At 43.6% G+C, this 19,098-nt stretch overlaps 1 long non-coding RNA gene across 1 annotated transcript; it reads left to right on the top strand.

Moving 5' to 3' along the window:
* LOC110389545 lies at positions 8–17,549 on the top strand. Its single transcript, XR_002433285.1, has 3 exons — positions 8–250; positions 12,469–12,581; positions 17,415–17,549. It is a non-coding gene; the product is annotated as an uncharacterized LOC110389545 (long non-coding RNA).

Below are 19,098 nucleotides of genomic sequence, written 5' to 3' on the forward strand. Positions count from 1 at the left end.
GCGTGATGCCCCGTTGCTGCAGGCGGAACGGGGGAGGCGCGGCGCCGCTCGCCTCAAGGGCTGGCGCTGCCGCCTCGCTCCTTCAGGCAGATCTCTGCTTCCAAACCCAAGCCCTAATTTTCCCGAGAGGTTCTCCCGTGGAGCCTGTCGTGAGCTGGTCCCCTCCCCAGTTTGCTCTGTGAGGGACTTCTTGGTGCCCGGGGTCCTCGTTGCTGTTTCTTCTGAGAGAAGATGAAATTCTAAAACACAGGTATCAGCATACAGACAAGCAGTGCCCTCAGAGGTTTTATCAGGAGGAGAACTCAAATATCAGTATGGAAATGTTGAGATGTCCTCGGTGCTGCAGACAACATGTGGCCTTAGGTCAGCTTTCTGCAGTGCACATGTTGGTCTGCAAGTTTTGACCAGTATCTAAAAGGGGAGGTGGGGGGGGGGGGAAGAAAGGAGGGGACAGTTTGGTGGATTAAAAGTTGGTTGGCTGGATGCAGCCAGAGGGTTGTGATTAATGGTTCTATGTCAGGGTGGAGGCCAGTCACGAGCAGTGTCCCTCAGGGGTCAGTCTTGGGACTGGTGCTCTTCAGCATCTTTATCAATGACATAGACGATGGAATCGAGTGCACCCTCAGCAAGTTTGCAGATGACACCAAGCTGAGCGGTGCAGTCGATACATTGGAGGGGAGGGAAGCCTTGCAGAGGGACCTGGACAGGCTGGAGAAGTGGGCCCACAAGAACCTAATGAGGTTCAGCAAGGCCAAATGCAGGGTACTGGACTTGGGCCAGGGCAATCCCAGGTATTTATACAAACTGGGGGAAGAACTCCTCGAGAGCAGCCCTGCGGAGAGGGACTTGGGGGTCCTGGTGGACGAGAAGCTGGACATGAGCCAGCAGTGTGCACTGGCAGCCCGGAAGGCCAACTATGTTCTGGGCTGCATTCAAAGAGGAGTGGCCAGCAGGGAGAGGGAGGTGATGGTCCCCCTCTACTCAGCTCTTGTGAGGCCCCATCTGGAGAACTGCGTCCAGGCCTGGGGCCCCCAGTACAAGAAAGACGCAGAACTCTTGGAACGAGTTCAGAGGAGGGCCACCAAGATGATCAGAGGGCTAGACCAACTCTTCTGTGAAGAAAGGTTGAGTGAACTAGGCTTGTTTAGTTTGGAGAAGAGAAGGCTCCGGGGAGACCTCATTGTGGCCTTCCAATACATGAAAGGAGCATATAAACAGGAGGGGGAACAATTGTTTACATGGGTGGATAGTAATAGGACAAGGGGGAATGGTTTTAAACTGAGACAGGGGAGGTTTAGGTTAGATGTCAGAAGGAGTTTTTTCACACAGAGGGTGATGATGTCCTGGAACAGGTTGCCCAAGGAGGTTGTGGATGCCCTCTCCCTGGAGGTGTTCAAGGCCAGGCTGGATGTAGCTCTGGGCAGCCTGGTCTAGTGGTTGGTGATCCTGCACTCAGCAGGGGGGTTGAAACTCGATGATCACTATGGTCCTTTTCAACCCAGGCGATTCTATGATTCTATGACAGACACTGCAGGGTCTATGGTGGTAGGACAAGGCGAAATGGTTTCAAACACAAAGAGAGGAGATTTAGACTGGATATGAGGAAGAAGCACTGGCACGGGTTGCCCAGAGATGTGATGGATGCCCCGTCCCTGGAGACTCAAGGTCAGGCTGGACAGGGCTCTGAGCATTCTGGTGGAGCTGTAGGTGTCCGTGTTTGTTGCTGGGGGTTGGACTGGATGGCCTTTATGGGTCTCTTCCAACTCAAACGAGTCTATGATTCTATATTTACATAAATGTAGTCAATATTCTTGAATATATCAAAAGTAGTGTATAAAAAAAATGGCACAAGGGCCAGATCCTCAGCTAGTATGCTTCTATTCCCTCATGTTTGTGAGCTGTTTCACTGAGTTTCTCTTTTGAAACATCAGAAAAAGTAGCTGCAGAGAGTGTGGTTTATTTCAACATTGTTAAGACAGCGTAGGATCATATATGCATATACATGAGGCAGCATATAGCTAACTTCAGCTTTATGTGGATTTCTAGTGCTGTAAGTTCAAAAGAGTACATCAGATAATCTAGTCTGACTTTAACCAGAAGGCTGCTTGTTGTAAATTAATGGTTAATACAGGAAATAAATCTGAAAGAAATCCTCTGGACCTTCCAGTCTAAACCTCTGCTGTCACGTACAATTCAAGTAACTAAACATAAATTATTTATCTGCTTCTTAATTTTTTTTTTTTTTGCTGATATTAACCCCACTGAAAAAAAGATCCCAAACTTTCACTCCTAGGAAGACCAGAGAGCCTAATTAAGTACTAATTTTCAAATAGTTTGTTTTATTAATGTAATTTTTAGTTTAGGATTATTTATACCAGTTTTTTCTTGGCCAGTGCTGCCCATGGGTTTAAATGGTTCTTGACCTTTCTGATGTTCACCCACTGTTTGTTGTATCTCCTCCAGCCCTTTTGTTTTAGCCTCTGTTTTTATTCGTCTGATTTCACAAGACATGAAACTCTTGTGTAATTCTCCTGATTTTCCCACCGAGTCATTTCTGCATATGCTACTTTGAATTCACCCATGTTAAACCTGGGCAGCTAGTTAGGTGCTGCATTCACTTGTACAGTGTCTCTAATGGATGTGCATGGCCATCATACATCCTAGGATTATATCTGATTATTTTTGCATACACACCATACTAGCAGCCTCAAATCATTGTGTGATCATTTTATAAACCACATGTCCCTTGTTGCTTCTTATTAAAGAAGTTCTAGTATCAGCAAGAGTTCTTGCTTTCCTCAGCTGAACACAGAAAGCTCTGAGCTTTGTTTCAGTTCTTTCTGTGTGGGACCTACATTCATACAGTGCTTTCATGAAGAAGGGCATTTCCATTAGCCAGCTTTACCCCCATGTTCAGCACGTTCCCTAGCTCTGTCACTGCCCTCAGATGACCATGGTCCAGAGCACGTTGCCCCTTTGTAAATGTTCAGTTGGCAGAGTCCAAAGTCAGAACCTTCACCGATTAGAGCTATTGCAGCAAAAGCTAGAAGTGAGGTGCTGTCTCTCCTTCCTCCTGGGAACCTCTTTGAAGCAGAGGCTGTATGCTGGCCCTTGCCTGCAGCACAGTGCAGCCTTCTAGCAGCTGTATTTGCACTGTCTCACATCTCCATGGGTCTGTCTGGCCTTGACCCAGACTTACTGGCTTGGCATCCTGATGTGGCCTTGGACATGCTTTGTCATCGTGGCCTTGCTGGGTGACCAACTAACTGCTGTTGGCCCTGACCACTACCTTGGCTTGCTGCTCTGCTCCCTGGCTCCTTGGTGAGGTGACTGCTTTCCCTCCCTCATTGTTCCACTTGGCACACATTCCCTTGCAGAGCTACCATCTCTTGCTGTTCCCTGACATCTCACACCCCGAAACACAGAGCCCTCCTGTGTAGTTGCTTTGTATTTTCTATATAATGTATGCTTTTGTGGGGGCAAGTTTGAGAAAAAGGCAGAGGAATTCGGTCAGGATACCTGGATGAAAAGTAACAGATTGAAATAAAAGAGACAAACCACTAGATGGCAAACATTTTCTACAAGATAATACCTGTGTATTTATATAATCTTCTGTTGTCAGCTTTATAAGTGAGTCTTTGGGGTGTAGTGCCATGGAAGTTCATAGCAATCTGGGGTGAAGAGTTTGCGGTCCTGCTCCTCCCTGCCTCACCCTCCCTTTTGCTGTTTGATGTTCATACAGCCAGGTGTGGAGGGGGTTCTTAGAGGTGATCTGTGCAAAAAATAACCTAGCAAAAAACAAAAAGAAGATGCAAGTAAGCTCTTTCCAGCCCTTTCAGTTCCATCAACCAGCTTACAGCCCTCCTGTACACAACAAGAAGGTTTATTCTGAAAGCAGCTGTCTCATCTCGGATTGTTTTATGCTGCTCAGCAATGGTATCATATTTCTCCTATCTGGAATAAAATTCCAGGGTTCAGGAGGATAAAAACCTTCTGCATGTATACAAATGATCATTCAATAATCTCCATAAGTTACTGAAGATGACCTCTGTGACTCCTGGTTTTTCATCTGCAAGAGACATGGTATGAAGACATATTTGTGACGCGGTTGTTTTTATTTTTGGGAATTAAAACGGTTTGTAAGCCTTTCTTTAAGGGCAGGTTATCTGAGTACCATCAAAATCTGCATGCCAAAATGTTTTGCAGTTAAAGGGTGATTTGGATTTGAGAACTTTGGCTCTTTGTTGGTGAGGATCTGATAACTGCAGTGCAACAGGGCAGGTGAGTGTTTTATTTCCGGTTGCTTTGTCTTTGGTGGTTTCAGTACAGCACCTGAAATACAGTGGGAAACAGATAGAAATGTTTGGAGTTTGTCCTTCAAAGTGGTGGAGCTCTGGGAATGAGGCAGATAGGACAGCTGAGGAGGTGGGTCTGTCTCATGACAGGAAGGTGAATTAACTGCAGCAGAATTCTGTTCAAGTGTCAATAATTCTGTGTTCTAAAGCCATGGTTCTATCATACGTACTGCAAAATCTGTGTGAGAATTGTCATCTGAGTAGAGGATATTCAAGTTAGTTGTCCAGAGACTTGATGCTTTTTTTGTAGAAAAAATGTAAGAGTTTTAAACAGAAATGCTTTTCTTATTCTTTTGTATTCCTGAAATTCTCTTACTTCATGTTATCTTTAAATTTCGTAGCATCCCCTCTTTCCTATGACAAGTTGAAGAGTGGCGGATAGCTTAATGCGGAATTTTCAAAACAAAGCAGAATTTGCCATCGCAGAATTGTGGCCAGTTTTATCCCAGTAGGGGATCTTAAAGTGTGTTCTAAATACAGCTGTACACGTTCATGAACGGGAAATCCACTGCTGGCTGTTAAATATGAAAACACTGTGTCTAGCTCCTGACTGAAATCCTTGATGGGCAAGTTGTTGGAAGCTGGAAAAAGCATGGGGAAAATTGATGCTTGCTCCACTGTCACGTTCTTTCCCTGGTGCTGATTTTGACAGCTGCTGCAGACAACACAGTGGGCTTGAGGGGCCTTTGGTCAATCACTAAGTGGATGTTTCTTTGGTCTGACTCCTTTGTGATTTTCTTGCATATAATAGCACCCTGAAGCTGAAGCTGCTAAGTTTGCAGTGGAGGACAGGAAGTGAGGACCAAAATCCACCAGACCTCTCCTAGTGAATTTTGGCCTGGGCAATATTTTCATTGCTACCAGTGCTCCATTCCTGACTGTAGTTAGACAGTCATTAGAGGCTTCGATTAAACAAGAAAGCAATTTTCTTACTGCACAAAATTCATGTTGAAAATGAATTATAGCCTGATACTCCTGTTGCCTATTGGTGCCCACTTCTCTTCCCTGCATAGTGCTGTTATGAATTATCTGTAATAAATTTTACTCTCTTCCCAGAAGTCTTTACAGTTGTTTTGTAAAAACACATGCAACTAAGAGTAAGGAAAATCTCTCCATTAAGCAAGGATTTTGATTCCTGTCCTGTCATTTCCAGGTGGAGTGAGTGATATTCCAGGTGGAATATATTTCCAGATGGAGTGAGCGATCAAAAGCAAGTGTAGAGTCTTGCACCTAGGGAGGAATAACTGCATTCACCAGTACAGGTTGGGGGATGACCTGCTGGAGAGGAGCTCTGCAGAGAAGGACCTGGAGGTCCTGGTGGACAACAGGCTGGCCGTGAGCCAGCAGTGTGCCCTGGTGGCCAAGAAGGCCAATGGCATCCTGCAGTGCATTAAAAGGAGCGTGGCCAGCAGGTCAAGGGAGGTGATCCTGCCCCTCTACTCTGCCCTGGTCAGGCCTCACCTGGAGTACTGTGTCCAGTTCTGGGCTCCCCGGTACAAAAAGGACAAGGATCTCCTGGAGAGAGTCCAGCGGAGGGCCACAAAGATGATAAAGGGCCTGGAGCATCTCCTCTATGAGGAGAGGCTGAGTGACCTGGGTCTGTTCAGCCTTGAGAAAAGAAGACTCAGAGGGGATCTGATTAATGTTTATATGTATCTTAAGTGTGGGAGGCAAAGGGACATGGCCAACCTCTTTTCAGTGGACTGTGGAGACAGGACAAGGGGAAATGGCCTTAAGCTGGAACATAGGAAGTTCTGCACCAATGTGTGAAGGAACTTCTTCATAGTGAGGGTGACAGAGCACTGGAACAGGCTGCACAGGGAGGTGGTGGACTCTCCTTCTCTGGAGACATTCAAGCCCCGCCTGGACGGCTACCTGTGCAGCCTGCTGCAGGGAGCCTGTTTTGTGGGGGGGTTGGACTCGATGATCTCTGGAGGTCCCTTCCAACCCCTACAGTTCTGTGATTCTGTGATATATGAGTACTGAATGTTGGTCTTTATTACTTTGAAAAATACATCCTCGAGTAGCCTGCTAGAAAGGAACACACTTACTTCTAAAAGCAGGCTGTTAGTTTGCACTGAGAAGCAGCTCAGTTACACAAGAGAAAGCATTTGGTGTGAGATTCTTAGAGAAAGTGAAGTACAAAGGTAGCATAGTAAGGCTTGCAGGAGGTCTGTGTGCCCGCCAGGAGGCAGGGCAAGCTCGGGCTGCAGCTTGCTCATAGCGCTGAGCAGAGCCGTAATGAAGGGAGGCAAAAGTTTTCATCTGGTTTTTGCATCCAGAAGAAGGAAATTGAGAGATTTCTAATGAATATGTAGAATCAAAATGGGAGTGTGGAGAACTGGCAAGAAACTGGAGTAATCTGATGCATATGTATTGAAACTATCCTCTGGTCAAAGGTTGTAAATTGCAATAAGTTTTGTTGCTGTTGTTCACTTTCATTAGAAGTCATAATTGGTGTGACTGAAAACAAAAATGTTGATCAGTGCATAAAGTAATAAAGTGGCTCTTCTTCTTAAGGTATACATAAGCAGCTGTGTAAGGGAACTTTCCAAATTCGATACTTCCGTGCACATGTGGAAAAAGTGGAAAAGTTCTGATGCTGCAAACATTTATGCATGTGAATCATCATATCTGTTATATATTGATATATACACATAAAAGATTAAAAAAAAAAAGGAAAACCTATGCAAAGCAGCTGCAGACTTACCAAAAGGCACTTGCACATTTGGGACTGCACAGAAGTCTGGTTTGGAATAAGCTTATCAGTTATGTTTTGTCTCCAATGGTGTAACTGAATTAGGAAAAAATGATCCCTCTCTATTGCCAGCCTAGGAACATACAGATCACATCTGGAGCCCAAACAGTGGTGTACATAAAGCTGCCACATTTTATAATTTCTGTAATATTTTATTCAGAGCCCTCCTTCCATCATTTCAAAATCAGATGGTGAGTGAGGAATTGAGAATCAGAAAAGAAGCAAGCAAAAAGTTCTTTTCCCAGGTTTGAACAGAAAGGGAATAAGAGCACAGAAAGGAAATAAAGAGAACCCCAAACTATTATTAAAGTCTCATGAGTGTTTTTTTTTTTTTTTAATTGCCAGTCTCATGACTTTCTGGGAACTGATTTATTGAAAGCCTTGGTTTGGTAATTCTGTGCTTGGCTAGCTTGGCCTTTGCCCAAGTCCCCTTTTTTTCTTGGCAGCACTTAAAACAGTTGAGCTGTGGCCCATGCTCCTTCGTAATCCAAGACTGCTGTGCGCAATGAAGAGCCCTTCAGCAGAGGAAATGAGCACGGTGACCCCAAGCCCAGCTGGCTGCATGTGCCGTGGGGGCTGCTCCCCAGCACTGCCCCCTCAGCGGGCTCAGCGCATCTGGCACTCAGCAACTGGTGCAGAAACTCCTGTTTATTTTAACTCACACTGTTTCAGTTGGCAGTAACCCAACCGCTGGAAACTCAGTTGTTTAGAGAGAGCTCATCTGATCTTTCCAATTATTTTGCATTTGCATGAGCTGCTGTACAGCAGACAGACGCAGCGTGCGGCCATCTCCTGCGGCAGCTCATGTCCTGCTGGAGCAGTGCCGCAGCAGCACCAGGCATTAGTGGTCGCTCAGCAAGCTCAGCAGGAAGGCAGCAATAACACAGTGCTTCCAATGTGCTCCACACGCTTTGCCAGTCCTCTCCCATTTCAAGGCAGAGTGTTGCAGGTGTATAGATAAGAGTATAGAAGGTTTGTTTCTCTTGCGCTGCTTTTAGGGCTTTCGGCCAAACTCTTGGAACACTTTGGGGTTAGTAGCCCATAGCAGTACCTCTGCTGTTCCAAGCTGCTGAGGTAGCATTCTGCCCTGTTACTTTTTAGCACACTTAGGTTTTGTATACACAGAATCATGCAGCACTAAGGCTTTGTTTCAAACTGGCAGCTGTGAAGTTAGCGGTGTCCTTGCCAGGACAGCAGCAGAGAGCCCGGCTGACCAGCATGGTATTGGGGCCCTGGGCACCACCAAGTGAAGGAGTGTCCAGCTTCAGTGTTTATGCCCTGTGTGACTAAGAGTGATACTTTTAGTAATCCTCTTAAGGGCAAATGTCTCCTAAATTTTGCTGTAAGATCCTGGTCTCACTGGTTTTCGGCAGCCGATATTCCAGCACTGGTGCTTGTTGCACTTGATGGAGTTATGCTTAGGCTGTTCTCTTACTAAGATGGAGGAAGCTTGAACCATTCACCTATATAATGAAAAAGCAAAGGCTTTTCCAGAAATCACTGGCTGTTACGCAGAGAGAAGGTATCTCCTGAGCTGGCATTGTTGCAGTTGTTGCAGATCTGGTTGTGTATAGAACCTTCACCATTTGTTAGCTGGGACAGCCAATTAAGTAATCTGAATGTGTTGCCTTTTACACCTCTTCCTGCCCTTCTGCTCTGCACTGGTGCAGCCTCACCTGGAGTACTGCGTCCAGATGTGGAGTCCTCAGTACAGGAGAGACATGGAGTTGTTGGAGCATGTCCAGAGGAGGGGCACAAAAATGATCCAAGGGATGGAACACCTCTCCTACAAGGACAGGCTGAGAGAGCTGGGGCTTGTTCAGCTCTGCAACTGCCTGAAAGGATGAGATAGAATGGCCTCAAGTTCCACTGGCAGGGGGGAGGGGGGAGTGTTTGGATTATTTTATAGGAAAAATTTCTTCTTAGGAAGAGTGGTGAGGCACTGGAACAGGCTGCCCTGGGAGGTGGTGGAGTCACCATTCCTGGAGGTGTTCAAAAAATGTGAAGATGTGGCACTGAGGGACATGGTTAGTGGACATGGTGGAGATGGTTTGATCATTGGACTGGATGATCTTAGCATTCTTTTCCAACCTCAATAATTCTATGATTCTATTTGATTAGAAGTACAATAGAAGTTAGCAGATATAGCAGCACCCCTGCACACCAGAGCCTGACCTCTGGATCTGTTCCAGAGGAAGAATGCAGAGCATTCAAAGAAGGTTGAGTACACTCATGCACACTGCATAATAACCAAACCCACCCACATCGTCATCTGCAGTGTGCATCTTCCTCTGCTCTGCAATAAAAAAAATCTGGAAGAAATCCTGTGTTCTAATTTTTCTGCTAGAGCTCTTACGTCTTGTGTAAAGAAGGGTAACGGTGCCAGCTTAGTTTAGGGTAAGCAATATGTTGTAATCTGTCTTGCTTAATTTGCTGAGTTATTCATCTTTCTTGATGCACAGATTTGTCAGTGGCCTTGCTCACCGTATAGGAAAAATATGAGCCCAGTGGTTTAGACTTCACTGAACATGGAAAAATCTAGATGGGCAGTTCTGCAAACCAAAATGCATGTGAACAATTCTTCAAATACACCAGGACTGCTAGTGAGACTCATAGGTCTTGCGAGACTAAGTTTGCTGCCTATTATAGCTTACTGCAAAAGAATACAGTTAATGTTTGAGTACTAGGTTACTTCAGGTACTATACAAATATTTTTGAAACTATTTTCTAAATATATTTATACACAAATTAGCAGTCTGGGTATCTTAAACTGATAAAGAAAAATGTCAGCAAATGAAAGTATCTTCCGCAGAAGTTAAAAATGTGATGAAAAGCAAATGACATCTGTCATACTAATGTCCTGAAAAATGCCTGAACCTTACATACTGAGTGCTCTGCAGGCTCCTGTCTTGATGAAGCTATTCCAGGAGCATTCTCAGCAGATGCACTGGTTGCAGTGGCACAAGTTCTAGCAGAGACTGAAGTAGAGGTATTCTACCATTTAAAACTCAGTCTGAAAAGGCAGAAAGAGTAAGGCTATGCTTAGAGCTAGCCTATGCCAAGGTGAAGAAGTGAACACAGAATGCCCTCCATCTCAGTGCAGCTGGCAGCACAACTACTTCTTCTACTTAAAATATCTGGATTAAAAGCCCCTGTGTAGGTGTGGGGCAAATCTTCATTTTGCTTGGGAAATCACTGTAACAATACAGACTCTGCTGTTGTATTTTAGTGTATACTATGTCTAGCAGGACATGGTGTTTCAGTGCTACCATAAAACTACTAATGGAAAAGACATGTCAAAAAAGTTATCTTCTGCCCTGCCACATTAGCAGGAGTAGTGTGACTTGGCTGCTATTGAAAGAAGAACAACTTACCTCAAAAGCTGGATTCTGATCTTCCATATACAGTAGTGGGACTACTGCCATCACAAGAATAGAGAGAATATTAAAAACAGCCTTTGTAAATACAAAGGAATTTAAAGAATTTGGGGTGGAACTGTGACAGAGCCTTCCACGAGGACTGGTAGCTCTCTCAAGGGCCTTAACAGTTGGAGATTGCATTTTAAGTTATAAAATGTAATTGCTAAGTAGAGCTGTAAGCAGGAATCTAACTCAACATTTGCTTGGGCTGTTGCATTTGAGAACAAGGTTTTCTGAGCCCTATTAGTTGTACAGTAACACCTGAAATGGGTCTCTGCATAAATGAAATTCCCACCAGCCGACATTGTCTAGAAGAATTGACCACCTACAGAAATGAAGGGTTTTCTGACCAGTTGTGTAACTTGTATTTCTTACATTCTCTTGAAGGGAACTAAGAATTGACCTTTCAGAAAGAAAGAGTTTGGAGCAATTATGTGCACTTCAGTAGTCTCCTTGAAACTTCATTTTACGGAATTAAACCTTAGAGATTCTTTCTCCTGTTTTTCCTCGAGGCAAGTATAGTTTGATCACTGACATGCTCTCTCTGTGGGCTAAACCTAGTTTTATTTCTAAGAAAATGCTGAGCTCATTGGAGCATGTAACGTGCCATACTGCATTATGTTCATTTAGCCCAATTGTGCACATCTAACTGTTGTTGATTCCCAGTGCTTCTGAGAGGAAGCAAAACCAAAACAAACCCCTACATATTTTCAGCAGAATTGGGGTGATTCTAACTAATTAGGGTCATCCTAACTTGTTTAAACCTAGTGTTTCGAGCTGTTCTTTTTTTTAAATAAATAGCATCAATATCCAGAAATAGCAATCCAGGACAGGAGAATATTGCACTTTCTCTGAGACCCTTGCTGTGTGACTTCAGTAACATCCTGGAGCAGGGAGTCTCACAGTCTATCTTGTTCTTTGATGCAAAGATAACACTTGGCTCCAAATATACTAGTTTTCAACTTCAGTCTGCCTCCTCTTGTACTACAAGACTAAGAGAATGAAAAATGGCTCACAAACCATGTTCTCTATTCTATTTTTATGTTTGTGAGCCCTTTGCCAGATCCTGATCCAGAATTTCTAGGGAATATTTACTAAAAAGGGACCTAAGTAATACCATACATCCTATTTAGAAACAAGAAATCACGTGGTGTAACAAGTCACAGCTTTGAGAGGAGGAAAGTAAAGGAAGGCCAATGGGACAGCAACTACCCTTTTCCTACAGTAGCATTTTAGAGCTGTCCTCCAGTTTCTTCGGGCAGGTGGCAGATCCTTGCCTCCTTAAGTCACTTTCTTTGCTAGTCCTTTCTGTCAAGTCCAGTGAATGAGCAGCAGCAGATTAGGCTGCTGTACACTGAAATGTCACCGCTTAATTTTAGCTAGTTGCTTCCAGTCACCTGCTGTCCTTTCCTACTGACTGTCCTAATGGTTATTGCTATTCATTAATCACTCATTAGTGATGTGCTTTTCATAGGGAATCACATCTGAAGACACAGGTAATGCTTGTTGTCCAAGGAAGATTTTTTACAGAAAGGGCTGGTTTTATTTATTTATTTTCTTGTTTGTTCTTCCTCCATCGCCTCAGGCTTGCATGTTTGAATCTCTTCTTATTTATTTCATTTCTTAGGTAAAAAGTTCTAATTCGTTAGATTCCTTTTTTTTTTTCTTTCTTTCTTTTTTTTTTTTTGTCCATGCCTTTCATGTCTCCAAGTGTTGTCTAATCCTGCAGTCCTTTAGGCTCCTGCCCTGTTAAGGATGAGGATTGAGAGCGGCAAGGTGTGCAGCTGGCAGCTAGCCTCAGTTAGCCCACCTCTGGTGATCAGGGCTGTGCCTTGCATTTTGGCTCAGGTTGTGTGATTTCTACATATATCAAACACCTTGCTGATCAGAGCCACACACTGTACTGCCTAAATTAATAGCTGTGTTTTTTTCACAGAATGGTTGAAGTTGGAAGGGACTTTGCGAGGCCATCTTGTATGCCCCACTCAGGCAGGCTGACCTAGAACCATTTTTCTGGGAGCAATATTGTTACTGCATCATGTGCAAGATGTAAGTCATCTGTACTTCCTCTACCTTGTATAAACTTCATTTGCCATTGTGCTGCCTGTACTTCAGCGCCGCTGAAATTCTGCCAGTCTTTTGCAGACTGACAATAGAAACGAGGCCTGCGTGAGAGCTCAGCTGGAGTACTGAGGTACAAAATGCTCAACTATACATAGGTGATAGGATACCTTATAAAGAAAGAAAGGACAGACTTTCAAATTAGCAAACGTGCAAGTTAGCAAAAATCCATCTTTGTGCAAAGCTTCAGTGTTGCGATGATGACCAATCAGCGGGACAACCAGGCTAACCCTCTTCCTGGTCTTTAGGTGGGAACAAACTGAAATATGCTTTGTTTTAAAGATCTAGATTGATGGAACAACTTATCTCTTTTTGTAATTTTAATTTCAGCAGCATTTGAAGTACCAAATCTCATAGAATCATAGAATTGTTTGAGTTGGAAGGGATCCTTAAAGGTCATCTAGTCCAATTCCCCTCACATGAACAGGGACACGTACAGCTCGATCAGGTTATCAGAGCCCCATTCAGCTTGACCTTGGGTGTCTCCAGGAACAGGGCACAAACCACCTCTCAGGGCAAAATGTTCCAGTGTTTTTTCCTTATATCCAGTCTAAATCTCCCCTCTTTGAGTTTGAATCCATCTCCTCTTGTCCTATCACAACAGACCCTGCTGAAAAGTCTGTCCCCTTCTCTCTTATCACCCCCCTTTAGATACTGAAAGGCTGCTCTGAGGTCTCCCTGGAGCCTTCTCTTCTCCAGGCTGAACAGCCCCAGCTCTCACAGCCTGTCCTTGTAGGAGAGGTGTTCCATCTCTTGGATCATTTTTGTGGCCTTTCTCTGGACACTCTTTAACAGGTCCACATCTCTCCTGTACTGAGGATTCCACATCTGGATGCAGAACTCCAGGTGAGGCCTCAGCAGCACAGAGCAGAGGGGCAGGATCACCTTGCCCTGCTGGTTATGCTGCTTTGGGTGCAGCCCAGGATCCGTATCCTTCTGTATCTGTCCCTGTACTCCCTTTCACTCTCTGTTCACCCCTGAGCTTCATGAATGACTTATCACAGAAAGTCATTAACAGAATTCAGACCCTTAAGGAATCTAAATTAAACTAATTACTCATTTAAATTGTATCATATTTCATTGCTTTAGTACTTGCTATATCCTAACTCATTTGGTACTTCAACTACCAGCATTCTTTAAGGATATCCAAAGATTGTTATCTTTTAATAACTTTTAGAAAAGTAAATAGTGGTAAATCTTTCAGCCCTTCTTCACACATGGTGAAATGAAAAGGAGCAGCTTTTAAAAATATTATTGGTGCAACAGCACACTGAAGTTCTTAGCATCACAGAATTATCTTGCCTTTCTCCCCTTCCTTCCTTATATTTCTCCTTGCTGAACTTTAATCAAGGCTGATTTGTTCCGATAACATAAAATTGCAACATAATACCTGTACAAGAACATTTACCCTCATAAGTCCAAATTACCTTCCAGACTCAAAATTGCATTTTTGTAGGTGTGCTAATGATAGAGCCTCAAGATGTTCTAACTTCTGCAAATGAAATCTTGATACATTCATCACTTGCTGCGGTAGGGAGGTGAAGAAAATGATTCCGTAGGGGTACTCACTAAAGCAATAGAGCTGTAGCTGCTTTTAATGACACATGCTTTTTGCTCACATCAGCTCAGCCTTTTTGTTCTTCAATTCCTTCAGAAGCCCACAATGTCTGCTGACTTGCTACTTTCTACTCTGTACCAGCAGATTAATTCTGAAATAAACCATCGATTTCAAGAGAGGCATAGCGCTTAAAATAAGAAAGGAATTGTATTTGTTTCTACTTCTTTACCTAAAGTTCAGGATGTGACCTTTTTTTTTTGGCTATTGCTTTTTTTTTATTTTTCAGCAGAACTTTATCATCAAGGGCAACACACAATTCAGCTGAAAATAACATCAGCAAAAACAGCCCTCTATTTTCTTCTAACTAGAATACTTTCTTAGTAAGAGTGAACTGGGAACACTTGTGTAGCTTCCCCTTGAGTAGGTGATAGAGCTTTTCCTCTGGTTCCACGGGCATTTTTTCCAAATTTTGTGATGCTACTGGCATACTATCAAAATATTGAGAAATACTATCCTAGAATTAGAAAACACAAAACTGAATAGACCACTTCAATTTTCACTTTACTAAATATATGTAAACATTCAAGAAAACGCTCATTTTAGAAAAGGATCCTTAGCCACTCTGTTTGGGAAGGGTTGAGGGGAAAGGTGGACTTCTTTTTGGAGTTTCAACACATCCACTTTGGTAAAACAGGTTGGTGACACAGTCTTGAGACTGTTTGGAACTGAAAACTTTTAACTCTCACAGCCTTGATTACTTCTGTTTCTTAATAAGGAACTAAGTCAAGGAAGTAAAATTAGAAGGGTACAGGACTTAAAAATACTTCATTCCTAGTAAAAACCTCTATATTTTAGTATAATTTTGTTTATTCACAAAATCGTATGGCTGCATTGTAGGAAAGCTTTAACATGTAATTTGGGGAGGGAGTGTGTTGGGGTAGAATCAAAAGCATTTCCTTTGGCTTTAAGAGTTGTATTTATTTTACAAGCTTTCAAACGTTTGCATCCAATTCCCTGGTAATCATATTCTCTCCCTTTTTTTTTTTGCCCATAGAAGTAGTTCCATCAAAAACACTGTTGTCTAAACTGGTGCTTTTAACTCGGCCTGTTACCTTACCTCCCTCCTATTTTATTTCATTATAAATTCTTAACATTATTTTGCTGAAATTAATATCTCCATGGTTACCAATGGCTTTCATTTCCAATGCTATGGACATGACCCAGACTTGGCCATATTACAGCTATAATAAACACTGTCACTAGAAAAACAACGCTGTCACTGTGAAACAACTTGCGCTTGTCATAGTAATTACAGCTATGAATGAGATAAAAACACGAAGTGGACAGCAGCAAGAACTGCAGCTACGTGTCAGCTGTTAGATGACAACCTTATGTATCAGTGAAGGCATGTTTGGGTGACATGACACAAGAGCAGTGACATAAACAGATTTGTCCCATATGGAGTACAACAAGTTAGACAGCTTGCCCCAACCTTAATTGCAAAGCAGTTTAATTTGTTAATGTGCCCTTTATGCAGTTATCAGCAGTTACAAAACCATAAAGTGATAACGGTAGTTAGAATAATGGGTGAAGCATGATGAATGGGTGATCCATATTTTGTGTGCAAAATTTAAGCTATTAGCAAATTGTTACCACAGAGATGCAAGCAGATTCACTTAATATGAATTGTTAAGGTCCATATTTGACACACTTAAATGAACACACTCCTCTACAAGTGAATTCACTACGTTCAGTCTTGAGCAGAAAAAGATATTATATAATTTGGCTCTGAGATAGGCAGTATCTTCGCTATTGTACCAGAGACTAAATACCTAAGAGAAAAAGATGTGTCATTAGGTTATCATATGTGAGGTGTTTGTTAGTGAAAGCTTTCAGGCTATTTACTCACCCAGGCCCTAGCCAGTATGTGTCTGCTTGCAGTAGCAACAACCATTAGGAGAAGCAATGGTTTCCTTAAGTCTTTCACTGGCAGGAATTCACTGGACTGCAGGACAGACCTTTTGCCAACAACTCTGCAGATTTTCAACAGTAAAGGCGGCTGCAGGCCAGCCGAGCCTCACTGTGAACGTTAAAGGTTAAGCCTCTTCAGCCAGGCTATTAAAACAAAAGGCAGAACCGCTTGACACCAAACTAACTGCCAACACAGCAGTTCGTTAGCAGACTATACTGAATACTGTTTTACAGACATTTTGAACAAGCTATGGAGTCCTGGCTTGTCCTTTCTGTTTTCTGTGCTCCTGAAGAGGAGGGAGAATCTCTCTTCCCTGCACTTTTTGCACACTGGGGCTGTCCTCCCTCATCGTAACACTTGTGAAGGGGAATATCCAGCTGCAGAGCTCTGGATATGATTGCCTCCTGGAGCTGAGGCAATCAGTAAGATCAAAGCTGAAACTACATCAATACACTCAATAAAGGCAATTTGGAATACTCAGTGTCATTACTGGAATCCTTATATTTTTATTGAAATTTGGTAGGGAGAATACTTTCTGGAATTAGATACATTTAACTTTAAATGACAGACAAATTTAACACCAGACATAAAAACTATTACTTCAGACATTCACTGTAATTCAACCAAATATTTTAAATATCTATGGATTCATTTAATGACCACAAAATTCTTTCAGTTCTATTTGTTTCTAGCAGAAACTTTAAGGGGCAATAGTTCTTGGAAAAAGAAACATTATCAATGCACTTTAAGATAAAATATCCTATTATATTCAACTATTAACAAAATATTAAACAGTTTGGTTTTAGGCCATACAATTAGTAATAGCTAAATCACCCTGCAATATTTTTTGATGATATGAGGTCTGCTTCTGTAAACATATTAATAGACAAGTATGTGTGTACTGAGTCACAGGCACAAATTTTCCCGGAAAGAGTGGCTAGGTTCCAGACTTGTAGAGAAACCCATGTATAACTTCTCACGTTAGTGGTGAGATATGGGCAGAACCACACTTCTATGCAGCTGACAGCACAAATCCTGATTGAATTACAGGTAAAGGTGTATTGCATAACATTTAACATGCCAAAAACACTTCCTCAAAGTTATCTTTTTTTTTTTTTTAGTTCTCCTTTCCAAAACGCTTAGTCCAGCAAGCGTACCTTGGATTGCATATTTAGCATTAACAAAAGTGAAATCTGATTTCTTCACTGACCAATGCTTTCTGTCTTTGCAGGCACACTAAAAATAAGACGCACTGGCTCGGAAACCTTTCCTGTCAGAATCAACCATAGCACTGATTCCTCAGACAGGCCACTGAAAGCTTACAATATGCTTTTTAATGAAGAGCTGTATGTTGGCATTACTGGAGGAAGATAAATCTTTATATCTCGCAGTTACAGCACTCTTATCAGTAACTTTATAACCCACCTCTTAAAGAACTGTGTAATTTAAGTTGATATGGATATCTGAAAGCTCTCTTTATTGACCATAGCTCCTCCTGTAGTTTCAGTTTCATGACTAAAGAGTACAATTGCTAACGACACTTTTGTTTTTACTGCCCTGCTTTATCAGGCAAACTGCAATTTTACACCTTGTTAAGGAAGCAAAGTGAGAAGAAAACCACATAATCCTGTTAACAAGGTAGATAAGACTATTATTTACCATGACTTTTTTGAGGAATATTATTCTTTGTCTAACAGGACCAGAGATAAAGCATATCCTAAAATGATAATGCACACATTGAAAAGAGCTTTTTCACACTTGCTATCAGTGTGAAGCCATGACCTCAGAGCAATAATCCCATACCTGAGCCAGTTCATGAGGGACTGTTCTGGAGGAAAGGCCAGCCCCTAACTCAGTCAGCTAAAGTAAACACGCTTTATCAGTGCTCTGCACTGAATCACAGTTTCTGGTTCGAACCAAAGCTCCTGCCTTTCAGTCAGTAATTGGAATAGGGTCTGGTTTCCCACCGAGGAACTTATTTCCACCGGCTCTTGCAGTGACCTGCAGAACAAGGCCATCTGAGAAGGGAAGTGTGCGCTGTGCGTAATGGCCATCGGTGGAACCGCGTACCTGCACAGGATGCAAGGCACTTCAGAAGTTCAGTGTGCGGCAAAACATTCTGTTTTCAACCCGGCTGTTCTTGAGAACGAGCAAAAACAGCCGAGAGAAGAAGGGGTTACCCACTGCTGCTGTTTCACTGGAAGAGAAAAAAAAAAAAAACAACAAACCACGAGGTGGAAATTTCGCTCCGTAAGAGAAAATCGAATGTGCGTTTAATAGACCGAGACACACAGGTCCAGCGCTGATGACTGCGAGAGAAACAAGTGCCTCTTCAACAGGAACAACAAAACGCGTGACCATCACAGAGCGAGGCAGAACGCGAATGTCTGCCGCCGGCACACGACGAACAGGGGCACACAGGAGCTCGGCGCTCCCCGTCCGGTGCCCGCCCATTCGAGCCGCAGCACGCGGCAGCCCCGCGCCCGCCCGGGCATGCCTACCCCCTTCCCCTCGGGGCTGCCCGACGACTGAGCCCACGTGTGAGCCGCCTCCCCCCCATCACTCCACTTACACGAGCTAACAGTTTCATGAGTTTTTTACCGGACACTCTCTAACCCCCCTCACGAAGCGCATCCCGCCAACCCGCCCCGAGGCGGCGGGACAGCCCGCCCTCAGAGCCGCAGTACCGCGCGCAGCTCCCTCCGCGCCGCCAAAACCCCGCGCCCCTCCACCCGGGCTCCGGGCAGCGGCTTCGCGCCGCTTAACGCGCATGCGCCTTCCCCTCCGAGCATGCGCGCTGCGTCCCGAGCCGCAAAATCTGATAGGGGGGAAAATCTGAACGGCGGCGGCTGCCGCCATATTGCGGAGCTGTCAGCGGCCGCCGCGCTCGGCGCCTCGTTCCCGGCGGCGCCGCG

The sequence above is a fragment of the Numida meleagris genome, chromosome 1, assembly GCF_002078875.1.
Source record: "Numida meleagris isolate 19003 breed g44 Domestic line chromosome 1, NumMel1.0, whole genome shotgun sequence".
NCBI lineage: Eukaryota > Metazoa > Chordata > Aves > Galliformes > Numididae > Numida > Numida meleagris.